This window comes from Lepisma saccharinum, chromosome 29 (genome assembly GCF_977018435.1).
Source record: "Lepisma saccharinum chromosome 29, izLepSacc3.1, whole genome shotgun sequence".
Taxonomy (NCBI): Eukaryota; Metazoa; Arthropoda; class Insecta; order Zygentoma; family Lepismatidae; genus Lepisma; species Lepisma saccharinum.
This window is the reverse complement of record NC_139257.1, coordinates 42,877,439-42,897,264: the sequence shown is the minus strand read 5'-3', so window position 1 is coordinate 42,897,264 and position 19,826 is coordinate 42,877,439. Positions and strand designations below refer to the sequence as shown.

The 19,826-nt window shown below is 38.1% G+C and overlaps 1 protein-coding gene across 2 annotated transcripts in view; it reads right to left on the bottom strand.

The window, feature by feature from the left end:
* The window catches only part of Taf1 (TATA-box binding protein associated factor 1), a 107,373-nt gene extending 104,195 nt beyond the window's left edge, over window positions 1-3,178 (bottom strand). For both annotated transcript variants that reach the window (XM_083114837.1, XM_083114838.1), the window contains exon 1: window positions 2,914-3,178. The gene's annotated coding sequence lies outside the window, so the exon portion shown is untranslated. The remainder of the gene's footprint in view (window positions 1-2,913) is intronic.
* Window positions 3,179-19,826: the final 16,648 nt, after the last annotated feature.

Here is a 19,826-nt window from a genome sequence, read left to right as displayed (position 1 = left end):
AATAACCGTAAACTACAAGAAAATAATAGTATTAGAAAGTGTTTTAGAATACTGGAAATAATTTGGAAGTTGTTCAATAATTGAAGTTTAGTTTCACAGAGTATTATACAGAGCATTCTCTGACATTCGCTACGAGACTAGGCGGCAAGCGGCCCGGCATCAGCTCTTCTCTTTCCCGGTGAACGGGTCCGCGACAGTCGCTTATATTAAACCTCGTAAAAAAGTTTAGAGTAACAGGGTCAGTTCTGAATAAAAGTGGAAAGAAAAATGGGGAAATAAAATATACAAAGACAATCCGCACACCGTCCGTGAGTTAAAAGAGAGTATTGTACGAGAATTACATTAGACAAACTTGCACGTGTAAATGCCAATTTCCTTCGGAGATGCCAGGAATGTGTTGCAGCAGAGGGACATCATTATCAACACCTTCTGTAGTCAAGGTTAGTACACAAAATGAAAACTGTAATTCTAATAACCGACTCTAGCGACTGTTACTGTCCCGTTCACCGGAAAAGACAAACGCTGATGCCGGGCAGCTTGCCGCCGAGTCTCGTAACGAATGTCAGAGAATGCTCTGTATATAAGAGAAAATTGACTGATTGACTGATTAAGTGTTTAGTGTAAGGCTAATCGGGACTCCACCTACAGTTTAAAGTGGGATCTGAACCACTTCGTGCCTCCAATAGGTATCAAAACCGGGACCCCTTGTTTACAAGGTGAGCCATCGGGGAGGCCTATATAAGAGAAAAGATGGGTGCTGGTGAGCTTCCGTACACCAGTGAGAAAGTTGAAAATTTTGAGGGGTTGGGAAAACTGTCTTTCACATGAACATTTGTCATTTTTAGCTCATGGGTATGCATTATAAACGAGTAATTAGTGATTTTATGTGATATGATAAATGACATCAGCGACCCATCTGTGAAGTGTTATCTGCCAGTGTTGCCATTATCATACAGGTGCAGTTGTTGCATGCTTATCATTGAGGTGCAACAATGTAGCACGAACTGCATATTTTCAACGTATGTATACAAATAAACTTTACCTTCTAGTCAGGTTAGGAGTGTTAGGTTTGATGGTGATAGTAATTTTACATTACTTTTTTCTTATTTAATTTTATTTTAAATAGGCACATGTTCTTTCTCGTGTGTGTGTCCAAAATTTGCTTCAAAACAAGTGGTGGTTTTCTGTTCTTGTGGATCTGGAGTGTTATGACTAGAGCCCAGAAGTTTGGCGAAATGCCTCTTTTTATCTACTGGCTATATTGATAACATTTTTCCGGACATACGTTTTTTATGTTGTTTCGTATGTTTTAGAAGCCTTTTCATGTTGCCTATTTGGGACTCCACTGCCTACTTTTAATTATAATGCTTCTTTTTCAATGAAATTTGACCATTTTTTTTAAAAAAAAAAATGTGTATATAAATGATTTTTCTCCCAAAAAACGTTGTTTGCATATATTTTTCTTCCGTTTATTATGTGAATAATTTTCGCCTTATTTAAGTAATATTGAACTCACCCATGTTTCAACATTGCTAAAGGAGAAAGTGTGAGAAAAAAGTATTTCATGCTAAGTAAGGATATTGCCTAAGTAAGCGACTTCCAAATGTGCCTTTTTTTTCGGTTTATTTTGTCTTTTTTCATTTTTAGTGCCTGCCTATTTTAACGAAAATAAATGCCTCAACTTCCGGACTCTAGTTATGACTAATGGTGATAGTAATTATATGATATTCTTCAATTCCCGTGTGTTTTTTGTGCATGTATGACGAAAATTATTTTTTAAAAAAAATGTGCATGTGGTCCCGGATGTAATGAATTGGAGATGTCATGGCCACATGTTGTGGCTAAATATCTCGGTTACTTATGTTTTCCGCATGTTGAAATAACTTTAAGGCATCGAAGAACATTGAAATCTGTAGCTTGAGAAAAAAAATCGAAAGTTTCGATGTCAGACACCAGAACCACAAGATGATTTCAATATTTGCTTATGCAAGCATACCTTGTTTAGTCATCTTTGACACCAACTACCTAATGCTAGAATATCATGTGTGACTCAAAGGTGCTTTGCAATTGAGACTAGATACTGTGTGACAAGATGCTAAAAGCACTTAGGTATGCTGTTTTATTGCTACGAGCACTAAACCTGAACCATCTAAATTTTTAGATGTCAAGAGTCTGGAACCTGACTGCCTAACCTAACTACAAAAACATTCAGGGGTGTAATACCCTTTCGAACGTTATGTCAGGTGACGTAGTAGCAGCAGAAGCCGTATACAAGAAGACAGTAAATGAATCGCTGCAAGAAAACAAATATACAAACTGCTCTGAACTATATGTTATCCCATTCCCTGCGACGAAGCTATATATAGACTGTCTAAAATTGGGACTTTTTGAGCGTCTATATATAGACGGTATTTGAAATTTACCTCGTCCCCGTGATGGTTCGTTAGAAATCCATTATTTCACCTAAAGAAATGTTCTGCAACGCAAAATAGTACGTTATCAATGTAAAAAATTGCGAAATAAATCATCGATAGGTGTCTCCGGTATAGTAAAGTAGTACCGAAACGAATTTGCGGTTGCGCCTATATATAGACGATTTCTACTTGGTCGCACTTTCCTTGAAGTTCGCCGCAGGCAAGAGGTTAACAGACTTACTTAGAAATTGAACCATGTAAATGAAATGCGTGTACAATGTTTCATTAGGAATTATCCAATCGGAAGTTGTGCCAAAACTAATGACATAAAAATAAATACACAATTCTAACCTTCACATTTTGTCTTCTTTGGGTCACACAATAGCTACTTACTGGCCGCTTTATCAACAAATTTGACACATAACGAAGGAACATGTTTGTTTTTCTCAATTAAGAACTATTAAATATAATTTCTTCTAGGATAATGGATCTATATTACCTTGTAGTCCCTCTGCTACTGTCGCAGCAATTGAGTCCGAGAATCGGTTTTACATCCTTGCACAAATTAAACTATGGTTATTATCGTCGTGTTTTCTATAAAACCATTAATATTTCACTGTATAATATATTTTTCGTTCATTATAGGTACATATAATGACAAAAAGCACCCCGACGTCTTAAGCACACAAGCTTTCGCCACTTTCGCTGTTTACAAACTTGTCAGGTCAGCACAGATTATTCACAACTTCTTGCAATACTTTTTCATTCTCTTTTCACAAATCACATGCAAATGGAGGAAGTTATTTTCCGCATTGGATGACAACATTTATGAGCAATTCTACATATTAATGCCTTCCTACATTTAGATGGCAGCACCATCCGGGATTCGAACCCGGAACAAGAACAAGACAATCAACTTCTCCTTTAAATACATGTAAATCAGATGCTGGACATACTGCTATTCAGTGGCGTAGCGTTATAGTACGCCCGTACGCCCGGCGTTCCCAGATTTAAAATTTCAAAAATGCTGTGAATATAAAGTAAAACTTGACTAATTCCATATATGTTTGACCTTCATGGCATTATAATAGCTATTTTTCGCGATCCGCTTGCAACGCTCCACTCTCAACACTCGTTCTAGCATCTTTTTTCAATGCCTTTCCCGGCCGGACGCCGAGCAGGTTCGGCGTAAAAGACTCTATATTCCTTGCTGCCTTTCTGGAGGGAAAGCTTCGAAGTCTACAGCACGCGCGTAAATGGTCTCTCGTACGCCAGCGTACGGAGCTGCAGCAGAGGTCTACCGTGATTGGTTCATGTGACCCTTCCTGTTTTCTGAAGCAGACGACAGCGGTAGAATTCCTACCTGGTTCTTCGCGCTCATGCAACTCGTGCTATGTGATGCTACAATACGCAATATTGACTGACGTAACTTTACCAATCTCAAATATACCGCTTCTTAATGATCACTGCATTATATAATTTATCGCACGAACAGCGATGTGCATTTGAAACTAAAAGATAAACACAGTTTTTGTCAAATAGGTTGGTGAAGTCCTGGTGGTAGAAATTCAGCCTGTGGCTGCTCTACGGCTTAACCCGCAAAACTATTATTTTTTTTATTGTTATTATTTTTTGTTATTATTTTTTTGTTATTATCTAACTGCTTAATATTCTGTCAATGGAAATATTTACCATTCATTTGAAAACTCTTAACATCGAATTGTCTCTGGACAAAATTATTTCAAAATGTTTATCAGCATTCTCAAGATGTAATAAACAGTGGTCTAAATTACTAATCGGCACTGTTACGTCAGTAGAGTGTACGATATTTGGATCATCCACCCACCTCCGTGTCAGGGTGCTTTGCACAGTGCGCCAAGACGACAGAGGTCCCTGGTTCGAATCCCGGCGTGAGCACGGGTGTTCTTTGTCAGTGTCCCTTCATCAATATCATCATCACTCATATTCATATTCGCAATTAAGCAAAAGTGGTAGAAAAGCGAAGTAAAATAAACCAAATCAATCAGTAGTTGGATCATCCACAACAATGACGTCTACTGTTGTGCAGAGGCGCTTGTGATTCAGGTAGGTTTTTAATGACTTGCGTCATGCAGAAAGGTATAAAAAAAGGTATAAAACACCAGAGTTCAAGACATTTGTGGCATAGTGAGGCATCTAATTTTCTAGCTAAAACATGCATGGATGATGTTTTATTGAAAACCCACCTGACTTCAGGCAAATAAACAATACCTGTGGCGACTAATACCATAAGTAAATTATTAAGCAAGAAAGGGCCGACCCTTTCTTCGGACTTGGCGTTCCCACCCGAAATGTCCATGCTACGCCACTGCTGCTATTATCTTGAATTGAACGTTTAATTTGATTTTAAGTTGTATCGGAAAGAGATAGATGAATAATGCTTGAAAACAAGTATCATTAAACAGTTTATCGTCAACAACAGAAAAGATATCGGAATTTTAAAAAAAAACTTAAAATTTGTCCAGTATTTTTTAGGTCACTTGTAATTTTCATAATTTAAATACTTTATTGTGAGAGTTAGTACGTTAAAGATTAACCGACGATAATTCAGTACGACTGTTCTTTTATTGTGATGCAATTACAAAACCCAAAGTTTAAGGGACCCTCTTTACTGCTCCACCTCCGGTACTTTCGTCGAATTTTTAACCCTCAGTGAGCGAAAGGAGTACTATTGACGCAATTAGCTGCTTGCCATGCAATCCTACTTGCTTAGCCAAAATATGCGACGCTCTTCAACACATCATCATCAATTTTATTTAGTGCGAAGTGTTTGTATCATCACGAAAGAAAAAGTTGCACCTGAAACATTGTTCATTTATTATTATTATTATTACTTTTACGAATCCAGGGTGGCAATTTGGCAATACGGGAGACGCTCGGCCACAAGCAAGGGAATACATATTCGTCTATTGTGACTGCGAGAGGAGTAAACATCTCACAACGCTTTAGACAAGACAATACCGAGCTGACCTCTGTCGCGTTGTGGTTAGTATACCGCGCAATGACGCCAGGAGTCCCGGGTTCGAATCCTGGCCTGGGCCTGGGCACTCTTTCTGAGTGTCCTTTCATTAATTTCATCATATCATCATTCAGAGAAGCGAAGTAAAACAAAGTCAATCAATCAATCAAAGATAATACTGCCTCCAAAGATATCCGCCGTATTGAGTGAAGCAACACTCCTTTGATGATCGAGTACTTCCATCGGGGGTTGTAAGGGGTGCTCCTTCCACGTAGTGTACCCAATAGTCATCCTCACTTCCACGTAGTACACCCTGGACTGCAGACTAACGAGACTCTGGCGACTGGCCCCATAGCCAGTATAATTTTGTTTGTGTTGTCCTGTGTTTTGACCTTATTTGTGCTGGGTGCTCCTTTACAGTCTCAGCTTTTAACGAGTCAGAAGATTTTAGTATTTTATGATTTTAGTTAAGCAACGTTAGAGTTGTTATGTGTAACGATAAGGGGCTGGACCCCTATAATGTGACGGGTGCAAAATAGCCTTAGTGCTGACACACTCAAAATTTTAAATTCAAATCAAATCAAACTTCCATCGGCTTTTCATAGAGTGAAAATGAGCGTCGCTTTTCTGTCGCTTTTGGCTAATCGCGACACAGTGGCGCAACCACAGGAGGTGTGCATTGCCCCCCAACATTGGATGGAAATGTATTCAAGGGGGGGGGGGGTTAAATTTTGACGGCCAAGTGTACCTGCAGGGGGCAATTACCGTTCACAACTTCAAATTTTATGCAAATAAAAATACTTTTTGTAAAATTTTCTTGCTCGCCTCGCTTTTCTTAGTCTTATCAACTTCAGTACCGTAGTAAGGGGACGGGGGAGTCGGCCCTGGGCGTCGAACGATCTAAATGAAAATATGTTGTAAAATTTATTGATTCATTTGTGTTTCATTAAGTCCACTTTATGCACAGAAAGGCTAATCGGGACTGTACCTACAGTTTAATGTGGGATCTGAACCACTGTGCCATGTGCCTCCACCGGGTATCGAACCCGGAACCCCTTGATCACAAGGCGACAATGTTACCACTACACCATCGGGGAGGCATAAAAGTTGTAAAAGAGAGAATGCATTAGCGTCCCGTGATATTAAGTATTTGCACCCTATTAAATTAATATTGATTTCAGCCTGCAAGAAATTGGATCCCAAAATTTTCTTGCTCGCTTCGCTCGCAATTTAACATTGTTCTCTGTTATGCATTGTAAATTACCAGAGAGAGTAATCACATTTGTCTTAATTGATTTTGTTTTAAATGCATGAACAATTGTTTTGAGGAAGGGGAGTGTGCACATTTCAGAGACAATTTATGTAATTTTTGCTGTTGGTTTATTGTGAGATTGATGAATTGGTTGTGTAATATACGTATGTTGTATATAATAATATGTATTAAAGAAACTTTGAATACGTAAACAATTTAGTGTCCACGTCGCTCCATGTTGTATGTATGTGAAACATATATCGTGCATATAAGTTATATATGTTAATGTAAAAAAGAATTATATTTGGAATGCAATTATCAAGCATTTTCTGTCTTTGAAAAATAGTTTGTGTCCTTGTTTTCCATTATTAATGTCAAATGGAACGTGTTAAAAAAATAATTCAAATCTTTTGTTCGAACACAAATGCTTTAGCACCAACTTCTACCCCCTTTTTGCATAATTTACAAGGGTAATAATATCTTTGATACTAACCGGACAACATTCTAAAAATCAAAACCCTGCAATCTAAATTACATTAAACTAAACAAAGTTATACACTGCGAACCCATCAAATAACATTTAACCATCAACTCACCAGGAGCAGCGGAATATTCTTACCTCTCCTTACTAAATACACATGTAAAGTTTTATTAAGGAGATTTAAGCTAGAATAAAACTTTAACTTAAATTAAAAAGAGAGGTACAATTTATTACATAAAATGGATTCTATTAAACTAAATTATAATTAGAAATAGTATCACGAAGAAAGTCCGAAGATAGATTTCTATCGATGTGCAAGTTGTGAAACTTGTATCACGTGTGTCGGAAGCAGACAAACAGCACCTGTAATCCAGTCGTCTGGGTCGTTGTATCGATCTCTGTCAACATGATTCACAGCTACCGATGTCCCTCCGCCTCCTTGGACGAAAACAGGGTTGCGTGTTTCTCGCATCGGAAACATCAGACGCCTGGCAGATGTGTCTTGAAGTTTTAACAACCAGAGGTGTTCTCCTTGAATACCTGCAAAACCTTAATTTGGATTATGTTGGGAAGGCTTTTTTCTTGAAAAACAGAAATTGATTTTGTATGAGTAATTATTGCGTTTACCCAGATTTTGACTATAAACCACATTAGCTATGAATGTTCAAAGCATTAAAATCAATTTTCTTCCGGTTGCTAACTTACATACGCAGGGTGTCCCACATAAAACCGGTATGCATTATATGTATCGTTCATTTAAGGGGGACACTCTCTATTTCTTAAAAAAATATGATTCCGTTTTCCACCTCAGGAAGGAATCACTGCTACACCAATACGCTAACACAAAGAGTATCTCCACTTTCATCTTCCAGTTATTTATGTGGAAATGCCTATTATGTTAGGCTTTATGATTCAATTTGAGAACTTACTTCCCTGCTTCTACATGTTGCCACCAAAAAGATAGCAGAAAAGCAGCAGTCCCCACCCTTGAAATAAGGAAAAGTTAAATAAGTTACTATTCCATTCTTTTTTCTTTTATTAGTAACTATTTCTTTTCTTTCCTTTACCTTCTTTGTAGTTTTTGATCTCATTTTCTTTTCTGCCAACCTCCGCGGAGTGGTTAGCACAGCAAAACGACGGCCGGGGTTCCGGGTTCGAATCTCGGTCTGTGCGTTCCTTGTGAGTATCCCTTCATCACTTTCATCATCTCATCTCATCATTCATTCTCATCTTCGCGATTAGCCAGATTGGTAGAAAAGCGAAGTGAAACAAACCAAGGTCGGCTCCCGTGGTGGAGTGGTTAGCACATCGCACTACGACGCCAGGCGTTCAGGGTTCGAATCCCGGCCTGGGCATGGATGTTTGTGAGTGTCTATTCATCAATTTCATCAGATCATCACTCATCCCCATATTCGAAATTAGTCTAAAGTGGCACAAACCCGAAGTAAAATTAAGCAAATCAATCAATCACGAAACAAACCAAACCAATCAACCTTCTAGGCCTCCCCGATGGCACAGTGGTAGCCTCGTCGCCTTGTAATGAAGGGGTCCCGGGTTCGATACCCGCTGGAGGCAAATAGTGATTCGGACCAACTTCTATCCCCTTTTTGCTTAATTTACAAGGGTAATAACATATTTGATACTACCACCACCACCACCACTAATAATAATAATAATAATAATAATGTTGGTCCCGGGTTCGAATCCCGGCTTGGGCATGGATGTTTACTATTAACATTATTATTATTAGCATTATTATTATTAGAAATATTTACCCTGTGGAGGCACCACATAGTGGTTCGGATTCCACTTGAAACTGTAGGTCCAGTCCCGATTAGCTTTACTGTTATAACACCATTAAGCCTTTCCATGATATGAAAAACTCAATATACTGACCAGGGCAGGAATTTATTTTATTATAAAACACAAACTAAACGTAACGTTTCAACCTAATAGCAAGGTCTTCTTCAGACTCTGCACCAAGTACAAATGTAACAAGGTACAAAACAGGACGATATATATACACAAATATTACTTTACTGTGCATAAAGTGGACTTAAAACACCAAATCAACCAACAACCAACCAATCAACTTTCTCTTCTGTCTCACTCTCAATATCACTTTGTTCGTACTGATGCCACATCTCTACTTGATCATCTCTTTATATATATTTTCCTTTCCATTTCCTGTCTCAATTCATCCTTTACACTCTCTCTCTATCGCTCTAAAATATTTGCTTCGTTCTTTCAGTCTCTATTAGCCCAAAGTGGCAGAAAAGCGACATTCAATCAATCTTTTTTTCTTTCACAGTATTTTTCGCCTCTTTATTTCTCTCTCTGTCGATTTTTATTTTCTTGCTTCTTTCGCATCTCCCTCTCCCCATTTCGCTTTTTTCTTTCTTCGTCTTACTTTTGCATTTTTCTCTGTCCCGTATCTGACTTATTGCGTCACTTGTTCGGTTGTTTCCACGGAACACAACTTTCAGATTTAACACCACCTTATCGCAAAAGAATTCTCTGGGTCCCTTGGAAGCGTGGAATTTGTGTTCGTTGAGAACGGGGCGAGGAGTAGCTACAGCTCTTTTCCAGTCTTACGGCGAGCGCTCTACATGCTGGCAAGGAAAGTGGGGAGCGGGAAAGCGACCAATCCAGCACGATAAGAAACTCAGCAGCCTATATAACGAGGTGGTGGGCGGGAAGCACCTCCTCAGTAAGCTTTAACATGCATCAGTGATCGGTTAGTTCGTATGAACTTTCCAGCCTGATCATTACCAGTGCGTAGTTCGAGATCGGTTAGTTCATTGAACTCTCCAGCCTAATTATTGCCTATTTTTGTGGGAGCAGGGAAAGGTTTATTATCCATTTTGCCTTGACTCATCTCACTCGACAGGTCGCTAGGTGCCGTGGCTTGCCGCGAGTTGATAGCTTCCTGGATATGAGGCCTTGCTCGAAAAAGGTTTATTATCCAGCACCTCCTCTCCTCGACGTCGTAACTCTCGGCGCCACTGCTGATGTCAAGTTGGTCTGATGCGTATTCTCCGCTCCCCACTTCCCTTGCTAGCAAGCAAGCATAAGCGTCAAATTTGCTCCTGCCACGTAATTCGTCTGCTAAGAGGATGTTACAAATCTTAGGAACAGATTGAGACGAGAGAAATGCAAGTTTATGATTAGTGGGAATGAATGTACAGGTCATTTAGAACTTTTTTTTATTTAGAAAGCATTTAGCGACATTATTTTAATGCTAACAGAACCTAACCTAACCACGAGAGCATTTAGTTTTATTATTAGAAGAATGCTGAGGGACCTAATCTTAAAACATTTTTATGAAAGTAATCGTTACAACTTCACAGTATGTATTACAGACGTAATTGCATACATAGCATGATGAAATCACGATAAAACAAAGACCGAGTCTGCTGCCACGCGCATCTCTTTTGAATTTCCAGCAGAAAAAGAACGTGGCAGCAGACACTTCCAATGCCCCTTCTTTAAAACGAAGGGGAAAATGTGAGCGAACAGGGAAATTTTTCACCTTCTAAAGGGAAATTGTACTCTCTGATTGTGGCAACACTTGTATGTGTTCCTTCTGAAAAAGCCGGTCAATCGGGGGTGTGTGAATACCATTTGTGTGTAACTGGTATTTGAGTATAATAAGTCTAAAAGTCGTCATGGCTTGGTTACCATTGGAATCTAACCCTGATGTAAGTATTTTGTGGATTTATAACATGGAAGCTGTATATCTGTGACCCAGAAATCATTTGTAAAATTGGTGCTCATGTCATGATTATTGAGTGACTTAGGAAAATTGAGCATTTGACCTTTCGTCTTATATGGCCACGCTAGTATGGATATATTAGTATATATAACTGCACCAGTACTAGAAATAGGAAAGGAGAATAACGACAGACTTTTAATTGACGACAGAATTTGGTAGACCAAGTAAAGGAAACTAGTTTTGCAACCACCTCCGTTCGAATTCCCGTCCGTCAATAAGTAAGAATCGTAAATATCAACTTCTGTGCTTTTAAGGATGCGGAAAGTAGCCAGTGCTACATTCGGAGTCTCAGCCTTGACTCGATAAATGTCAAGTGTGGTGCAGTTTTGCGACTACTAAACATCATGTATATATCCCTGTGTGGCAGGATATATTTGTCCACCCTTGATATCTTGAAAATGTTTTATTTTTTTCGGGGAGTGTTTCATTGACATATCATTTTTTTGTGCGTGGAAATGTACATTTTTCACAGTAGTAAAGAAAGGATGTACTCTGGAACAGAGTAGCAGTCCTCCCCAACTCCTCAAGAATTGATCAGCACATCTCCCCATATCCTAAATTATTTACACAATTGATTTTGGGCAAAGGTATATGGAAAAAAATACGGAGCGAATACAGAATTGAGAATGTGTCCAATTTCCTTAATATTTGGAATACTAACTAAATTTGGCCTTCTAATCAGGTAATTATGCGATATAGCCCGAACACCTCTCACTTGTTTATTTTGTTCATTTTAGCATTGAGACTTACCTATTCTGCATTGCGGAATATTCTTTGAGGTGAAGTTATGCCCTTTTCCATAAAATAGTGTCAACTTTTCATATTACGAGTCATTATTTGTCTTCCTTGTTCGGCTTGGGTAACAGACAATATGGCGTGCACTCGTCACGGATCAATGCGCCTCGTGCTTGTCGATTTGGAATGGGTATGCAGTGTTTCAACCTTCTTAACCGAAAAAATACCTACTTTCGTGTTCATTATGCCATCACAAACCATTGACGGATAGCCCCGAAAAACCCACGATATCCCCACAAACCATTGATGGATAGCCCCAAAAACCATTGACGGATAGCCCCAAAAACCATTCACGATAGCCCCAAAAACCATTCACGATAGCCCCAAAAACCATTCACGATAGCCCCAAATACCATTTAGGATAGCCCCAAATACCATTCACGATAGCCCCAAATACCATTCACGATAGCCCCAAATACCATTCACAATAGCCCCAAAAACTATTCACGATAGCCCCAAAAACCATTCACGATAGCCCCATGGACCATTTCCGGCAAGGTTATGTTAAATTGGGTTAAGTTAGGTAAGCATAGTTAAAAAAAATTCTAAAAAAAGGCACGTTTGGAAACACTGGCGAGACCGTGTGACTTTCGACGCTTGCGCTATCTGCAGGTACATAATGGAAACAACGGCAAAATGTTGTCGCTTTACAGAAAATGCAAGTTCCTTAAAAAGTGATTATTTCTTGTTCTGCATCATTCTATGGTGAAGTTTTCAATTTCCGCGAAAGAATATACCTCGAAGAACTTCGACAATGCTACAGAAACTGATTTCAGTAAGTAGTTTCTCCTGTAAATTTGAAGAAATCTGTTCGAGCTATATCGCATATTTACCTCGAACGGACTTTCCGTACACTCTTGAAAGGTCGTGGAAGTGTTTTTTTCCATCGGTTAATTTATTTCGCTGGTAAATCATGTATGTTTGAAGATTGTCTCTCAAATGCACGAAAGCTGTTGCCTCTGTCCTTCCACTACGTGAATCAAATGTTGCGTGCGTTCGATGATGTAACCCCCGGTCAGTGTTTCCAACCACACCGTTGTTTCCCAAGAACATGACAATTTTGAAGATGACAAGTGTGGTGCGATAAAGAAGGTTGCAACACTGCATAACCACTGATCATGGAAAACGCTAGTCAAGATTTCTTCGCCATATTGCGTGTAACGCAAGCGAAAACGAACAAACAAGAATTACTCTATATGTCGAAAATTGAGATTATTTGCATGAAGAAAACGAAATGGCATCTTCAAGAATCCTTAGGAATGCAGAATACGCAAGTACCAATGTGAAAAAGAAGAAAATGAAGGAATTTTTACAGGAGAAAGTACTTAGGGAACTGAGTTTCTGCAGACTTTTGAAAGGTTGTGGAAGTGTTTTGTCCCTTCATTCAATTTATTCGGCCGGTAGAACATGTATTTTTTGACATTAATGTCCCTGCAATGCACAGAAGCTCTTGCCTCCATTACCTTTGACTACGTGAATCAAATGTTCCGTGCGTTCGATGACGTAACCCTCGGTCAGTGTATCCAACGATGCCATTGTTTTCCAAGAACATGACAATTTTATCTATGTTTGCCTAACCTAACAGAAACTAACCTAACCTTGCCGTGAATGGTTCGTGGGGCTATTTATGAATGGTTTGTGGGGCTATCCGTAAATGGTTCATGGTTCTATCCATGCATGGTTCATGGGTTTTGGAACCTGGGAAAAAAAATCTAACATGAAATAGGAATTTTTTTGGTTAAGATGGTTTGAAACATTGCATACCCACAGATGATAGACAATGCTAGTCAAGATTTGTCCGCCGTATTGCGTGTAACAGAAGCAAAAAAGCAACGAACAATAAATACTCGTAATGTGAAAAATTACAATTATTTCAGTGAAGAAAGCAAAATCCCACCTTAAATAATGTTACGCAATGCATAATAGGTAAGTACGAATGTAATAAAAGAGGAAATGGACGAGTGAAATGTGTTTATAACAGACTGGTACCGACATTCTCTATATTGTACAATCATACCAAAAATACTTGCAAATAAAAAACTCTGTTTGGCCACCCTTATGCATACCCATGAAGCGAAGGCATGTACTGAATGATGTCATTACAAACCAAACACAGAAGCCTTTTGCTGCACTTTTGACACACTGTGTAGTGCAGGTGTATTCCAGTGTCAGTGTGGTGCATGGAAATGATCTTCAACCAAGTTGACTGATAGCGGTGTTCAAGTTCAGACAATTCAACAAATGCCTGTCTGCTGCTTTAAACTGTCATTTGATTAGTTAGCCCTCACCACATGACCATACACATACACCGCTCCGGAACGTAGTGCAGACACCAAATACACTACTTGATTCCAAATCAACGAACTAGACAACTGTGTTGCATCATGTAACCAAGTAGATGCTTCGGTGCAAGAAAAGTCAAAAAGTGCAGCACACTAGACGGGGCTAGATAAATGCCTGGTCCAAGTTACGATTGTTTAATTCTGAATTAATCGTGATATGCAGGCATTTTTCATATGATTCGATTTGATTTATGCCTGTTAATGTGTACTTCAGCGTTAATGATTACTTACTATGTCTTGTGTAAAGAATGACTTCTACCTTCCGTGCGCTCCCATATGATTCTTTGATTACTCGCAACCATTCGTTTACTGTTGTGTTGGTTGCAGTATGAGATTTGAATGAGTATTCCGTCGCTAATGCTTTCATTGTTATGTGAGAAGGTTAAGGGCTCTTAGCATTAAAATAACATTCTGAAATGCTTCCAGCGCTGATTGTGTAAGATCTGGTCTCAACCATGAAACCACCTTTGCGTCTTACATAAAAATTCATGTCTTAGACGAACGGAAAACAAGAATGGCTGTTCATTGCAAAATGTGGGTGATCTTGTAATCTACATTTCTAATCATAATTTCTCCGGTAAATAATACTAAAGGTTTTGACTGCTAATTAGTTTCTCCAAGCTTCAAACTTACTTCCACAATTGTTTCCAGATTTTAAAGCACTTCCTAATACTCTTATAACTTGCGAAAAATCATTCAACATTAACAAATATCTTTGACAAGATAAAGTTCACATTACTAACACATCAAACCTAACACTACTAATATAACAACAACATGAAATTGGTATCGCCATCGACCTAACCTAACAAAAATATATAACTTGAGAAACTACTTACCTCAAGAATGTGCACTTTTTGCTATGTGGTTGCAGGGGCAAAATGTGTCAAGTGGCACACAAATCTCATGATACAAACAAAGCATGCACAGGGTATCCTTCAATCGTGTGCCATGCACCAAAATATCGTCGGCAATAGATCTCTCACCCACTGACGTCACACCATGATTTCAACCTTTCAATTACCAAAACTTTTTTGCATATACATTTTCCATTCTTCCATAAGTCATGACTTTCAAAACCACTAAGAACACTACAAGAACAATACATAATTCTACACACTTAGCTCATATCACAGCTAGAAAGAGACAAAATCTCATTACTCCACCATAATGCATCTCCTCAAGCTAAAAACAACAGATATCGTTAATATAAAACATAATCTTCATAAATTAAGCAATAATTTTCACTTTCTAGTGGGAATATGGTTGGTTAAGGGTACCGGTACAGTTGTACCTTTCCCCAAACTCAGAATTGTTCTTGATAGGCATCAAAGTTGGGGTAACAGTCTGTTATAGGAAAAACACATTTCTTCAATTTTACAGGAGAAAGTACTTACGGAACTGAGTTTCTGTTGACTTTTGAAAAGTCGTGCAAGTGTTTTCTCCCTTCGTTCAAATTATTCGTCCTTAAAACATTTATTTTTCGACATTGTCTCTGCAATGCACAAAAGCTCTTGCCTCCATTACCATCGACTACGTGAACAAAATGTTCCTTGCGTTCGATGACCTAACCTCCGGTCAGTGTTTCCAACAACGCCATTGTTTTCCCAGAACATGACAATTTTAACTGTTTGCCTAACCTAACACAACCAACCTAACCTTGCCGTGAATGGTTCGTAGAGCTATTTATGAATGGTTTGTGTATTTATGAATGGCTTGTGGGGCTATGCGTGCATGGTTCGTGGGGTTTTGGAACCCGGAAAAAAAAAATTAAGAAGAAAGTAACAGAAGCGAAAAAGCAACGAACAATAAATACTCGCAATGTTACAATTATTTCTGTGAAAAAAGCAAAATCCCACCTTAAATAATGTTTCGTAATGCATAATAGGTAAGTACGAATGTAAAAAAAGACAAAATGGACGAGTGAAATGTGTTTTCCCTATAACAGACTGGTACCAAAGTTGGTACTTAGTAATGCTTAATTCTGAACTAATCATAGTGCACACATTTTTAACATAATTCGATTTCTATTCACGTCTGTACACACCTTAATTGCCATAGTGATTACTTATTACATCATTTAGTGGAGAACGAGGTTTCCCTTCTGTCAGTGGCGTGCGGTGACATTTTCCGTTGGGGAAGCAGATCCCGAAAAATTAAGAAAATCAAGAATTCATTGCTTCTACATAGTACGTTATACTGAAAAAAATTAGCACTCTACCTGATACTGTTTCCATAACGTGTCTAAGGGGAAATATGAATGTCCTGGTGCAGTTGTTCATTTTTCAAATTTCAGTTGGCCTGTTGTCAAAGGTATTTAACCCTGCAACACTAGGATGGGTGAAAATTCACCCAGTGATATTTTATAATGGATGCTACTAGGTAGCAGCACTTCACACAGGTTTCTCAAATGCCTACAATGTTTTTAAAAAAAAAGTTTTAGTTCATATACACTAAAAAAATTTTAAAAAAAATCACATGGGTGAAATTCACCCATTGTAGTAATAATAGGCTAAACACATCCTAGTGTTCAAGGTTAATGCAACAGTTGATTGGGGATGATTGAAAAAGAATTCAAGATTTTTGCCCATTGCAATATTCACAAATGCACTTCGACACCACGTAGTTCTATCTGTAGTAGATAGTAAACAATGTCAACGCTAAAGTTTTAAAAGCAAACAAATAGAAATTGACCTGCCTGAAAAACAGTAACTTTTCACCTCGCAAAGCACTTGAAAAAAGCATGACCATGGCCAGCGAGTTTTTCAAACTCTATTTGGTGGATGGGTCCATGGACATATTAGCTGTCTTAATAGACCGAACACTTGGAAACTTGTATCTTCACATAGAATATGTCATCCGTATATCCACTTCATACCCCCACCAGGTATCGAACCCAGCACCCAGTGTGCTAAGTTGTGTACTTCTATTTATGAAGTAGTTTGGGAGCAAATTTACAATATAGAGAATGTCTCCAATTTCATTAATATTTGGCATACTAACTGAGCCGCGGTGGCTCAGTCAGTAACTCATCTGACTACCATACTCAAGGTCCCGGGTTCGATCCCCGGCCGGTTCAAATCCGGGAACTTTTCTAACGATGGAAGCGGCCCCGGTGCCCACCCAGCATCGAATGACATGGGTACCTGGTGGAAACTCTGGGGGGTAAAGGCAGTCAGGGGCGTGATGCTGATCACATCACCCCGACTCATGACCGGATCAAGAAAGTGTGGGGCGTTACCCCCACACCCCCTATATGCCTTCATGGCGTGGTGCTAAGCACAGGGGAGCACTTTACCTTTTTTTTATCATACTAAGTTTGGCCTTCTAATCACAAATCTGTTGTTAAAGTGGGGGGGGGGGTCACATGTGGAAATCGTGAAAAAAGCCGATATAAGTGGAATTTTTTTTAGAGCTGTATCGCATTGTTTTGTAAACAAAATTTTAACTAACCTTACTGGAAATGGTTCATGGGGCTATCCGTGAATGGTTTGTGGGGCTACCCGTGCATGGTTCGTGGGATATAAGTTTTGTAGCAATAGCTTCCTCACTTTGCGAGACGCCTTTATTCTAGAAGAACGCTCGAACCCCATTGCCAAATTTACCGACCACGCCCATCCTCCTCCACACTCCACTTAAATAACTGTTGCACATTAACAAATTTTATCACTCCTCTGTTCCGCCATGCTTCAATGATTAATGATCTGCAAGTAACGAATGCCGAACGTCACTTGTTCATATCATCAAACATGGTTCGTATGTTTCTGTATGGAGAATGATTGCGGTAATGAAGAACTTAATTTCGCAACATATAAAGATATGACATAAGTGTGCAATTTTTACACGTGACCCCCAAATCTTAACTCCAGATACGATACCAGGGCTGCATATTTAGTGGGTATAAGAAGTAGGAAAGAAATTGGAGACTTTCTGTGTATTGTACATTTGTACCATGTAGATTAGGTCAGTGTTTTGGATACTTACTTACATATATATTTTTTAAATGGTTCCAAGCAAATTGGAGCATTAAATTTGCTTTCCTTTAATATAAGTGATTTATTAGGGCCGGTTTATATATTTTTTCTAATATCATTCTTTTTTCTTTTCAGGTAATGAATAAGGTAAGCTGCAAAGAAAACATCAATTTGGAGTAGGAGATTTTGCAGGTTGTATTATTGCTAAATATGATTCATTATGAGGGGCATTGGGTGCACTTACGTCTAGATATGACCTTGTGTATAGAAGTGCTTAACACCAGATAATGAAATAAAGGTCTTCATCCTGTATCGTCATGCATCATGATTTTAGAAAAAGTGCTAACATATAACATTTGTCTAAGATATATCATTGTGACAGGAAATGTGAACTGAAAAATGGTACTTTAGTATGCACTACCTGGTTAGGTTAGGAGTATTTGCCCCAATTTCAGGATCACCATAATCATGTTTGCGAGTGGAATATAATTTAACAGACAAATGAGGCAGTGCATATTAAGTACTGAAAAAACACTTAATTTTTTCTTGATTTAAAATTCAGTAATTTTTATAGGCAGAAATAGCAAAAAGATTGTGTATAATAATGTGCTAATCATGTTAAACCTAAAAATAGTGTGATTATCATTGAGCTGTAAATAAACATGGCAGCTGATATTTTGAAACTATCATTGAAAAAAATGCCCAAATTCCGCTACAGAGACTATAAAAAAATATTTTAAGTTACGATTGTATAGTACATCCAGAATGTTTCATTTTCATTGGAAGAAAAGTTACTGGAATTATTATAGTTTCATTGACACACTCAACAGACTTTTGCAGGGCAAATTTTTAACAAATATTTGTTAAAAAAATATATATTTAAACATTTTTAAAACAAAAAATAAAAAATATTTTAAATTTTTTTTTTAACAAATATTTGTTAAAAACTTGCCCTCCCTCAAAAAAAGCTAGACCCCCAAGTTACGCCCCTTTCCTACATACCAATTATTTCACCATTTGATCAATTTGGTAAATAACATAGTCCCTTTACAAAGAAATGGAATTTGCATTGCAATATTCCTGTGTCATATGGTCTTACCTATTGTATAGTATTTGTTTACACATATCAAAAACTACGATCCCATTGCGATCCCGTAACAAAACTTCTAAAACTTGATGTTGAAATATGTATGTTTCTATGTGCATTTTTAAAAATTTTCAAAATATAGGTTTCTGAGAAATACGATTTTCAAAAAAAGTTTGAATGACCTTGCAATGAAAAAATTGAAAAGTAGTCATGTGATATATCTAATTAAAGCTCATAGCATAAGCAACAATTTGGTTCTTATCCCAACCTTCTACGCCAATTCTAGCTTGATTTATGAGTTTTTTTTGTGTTGCATGTGTGCAGAAAATTGTGCTTTTTTTCCATATTTCAGAGGGTTCTAACTGGGGAACTACAACAGATACAAATCTGCAATTTTGCAGTTTTTCCTACCTTAGGTGGTACTTCATAACTAAGTATGAATAAAATCAGAGATGGTCACGTTCAAAATTGACCAAAATTTGGTTCACTTGACATGGAATGCAGTGTTGCCACATGAAGGGAAATTTCCCTTTATGAAGGGAAATTCGAATGAAATGGGATGAAAAATACCAAAATTCCATGGATATTCTAAGACACCAAACTCAAAAATAGTACAGATTATGTACTATTTATTACTATTATTTTTAAAGGTTGTTAGTGAAGGGAAAAACAGTGCAAAAAGGGAAATTTTGCCACTTGGAAAGGGAA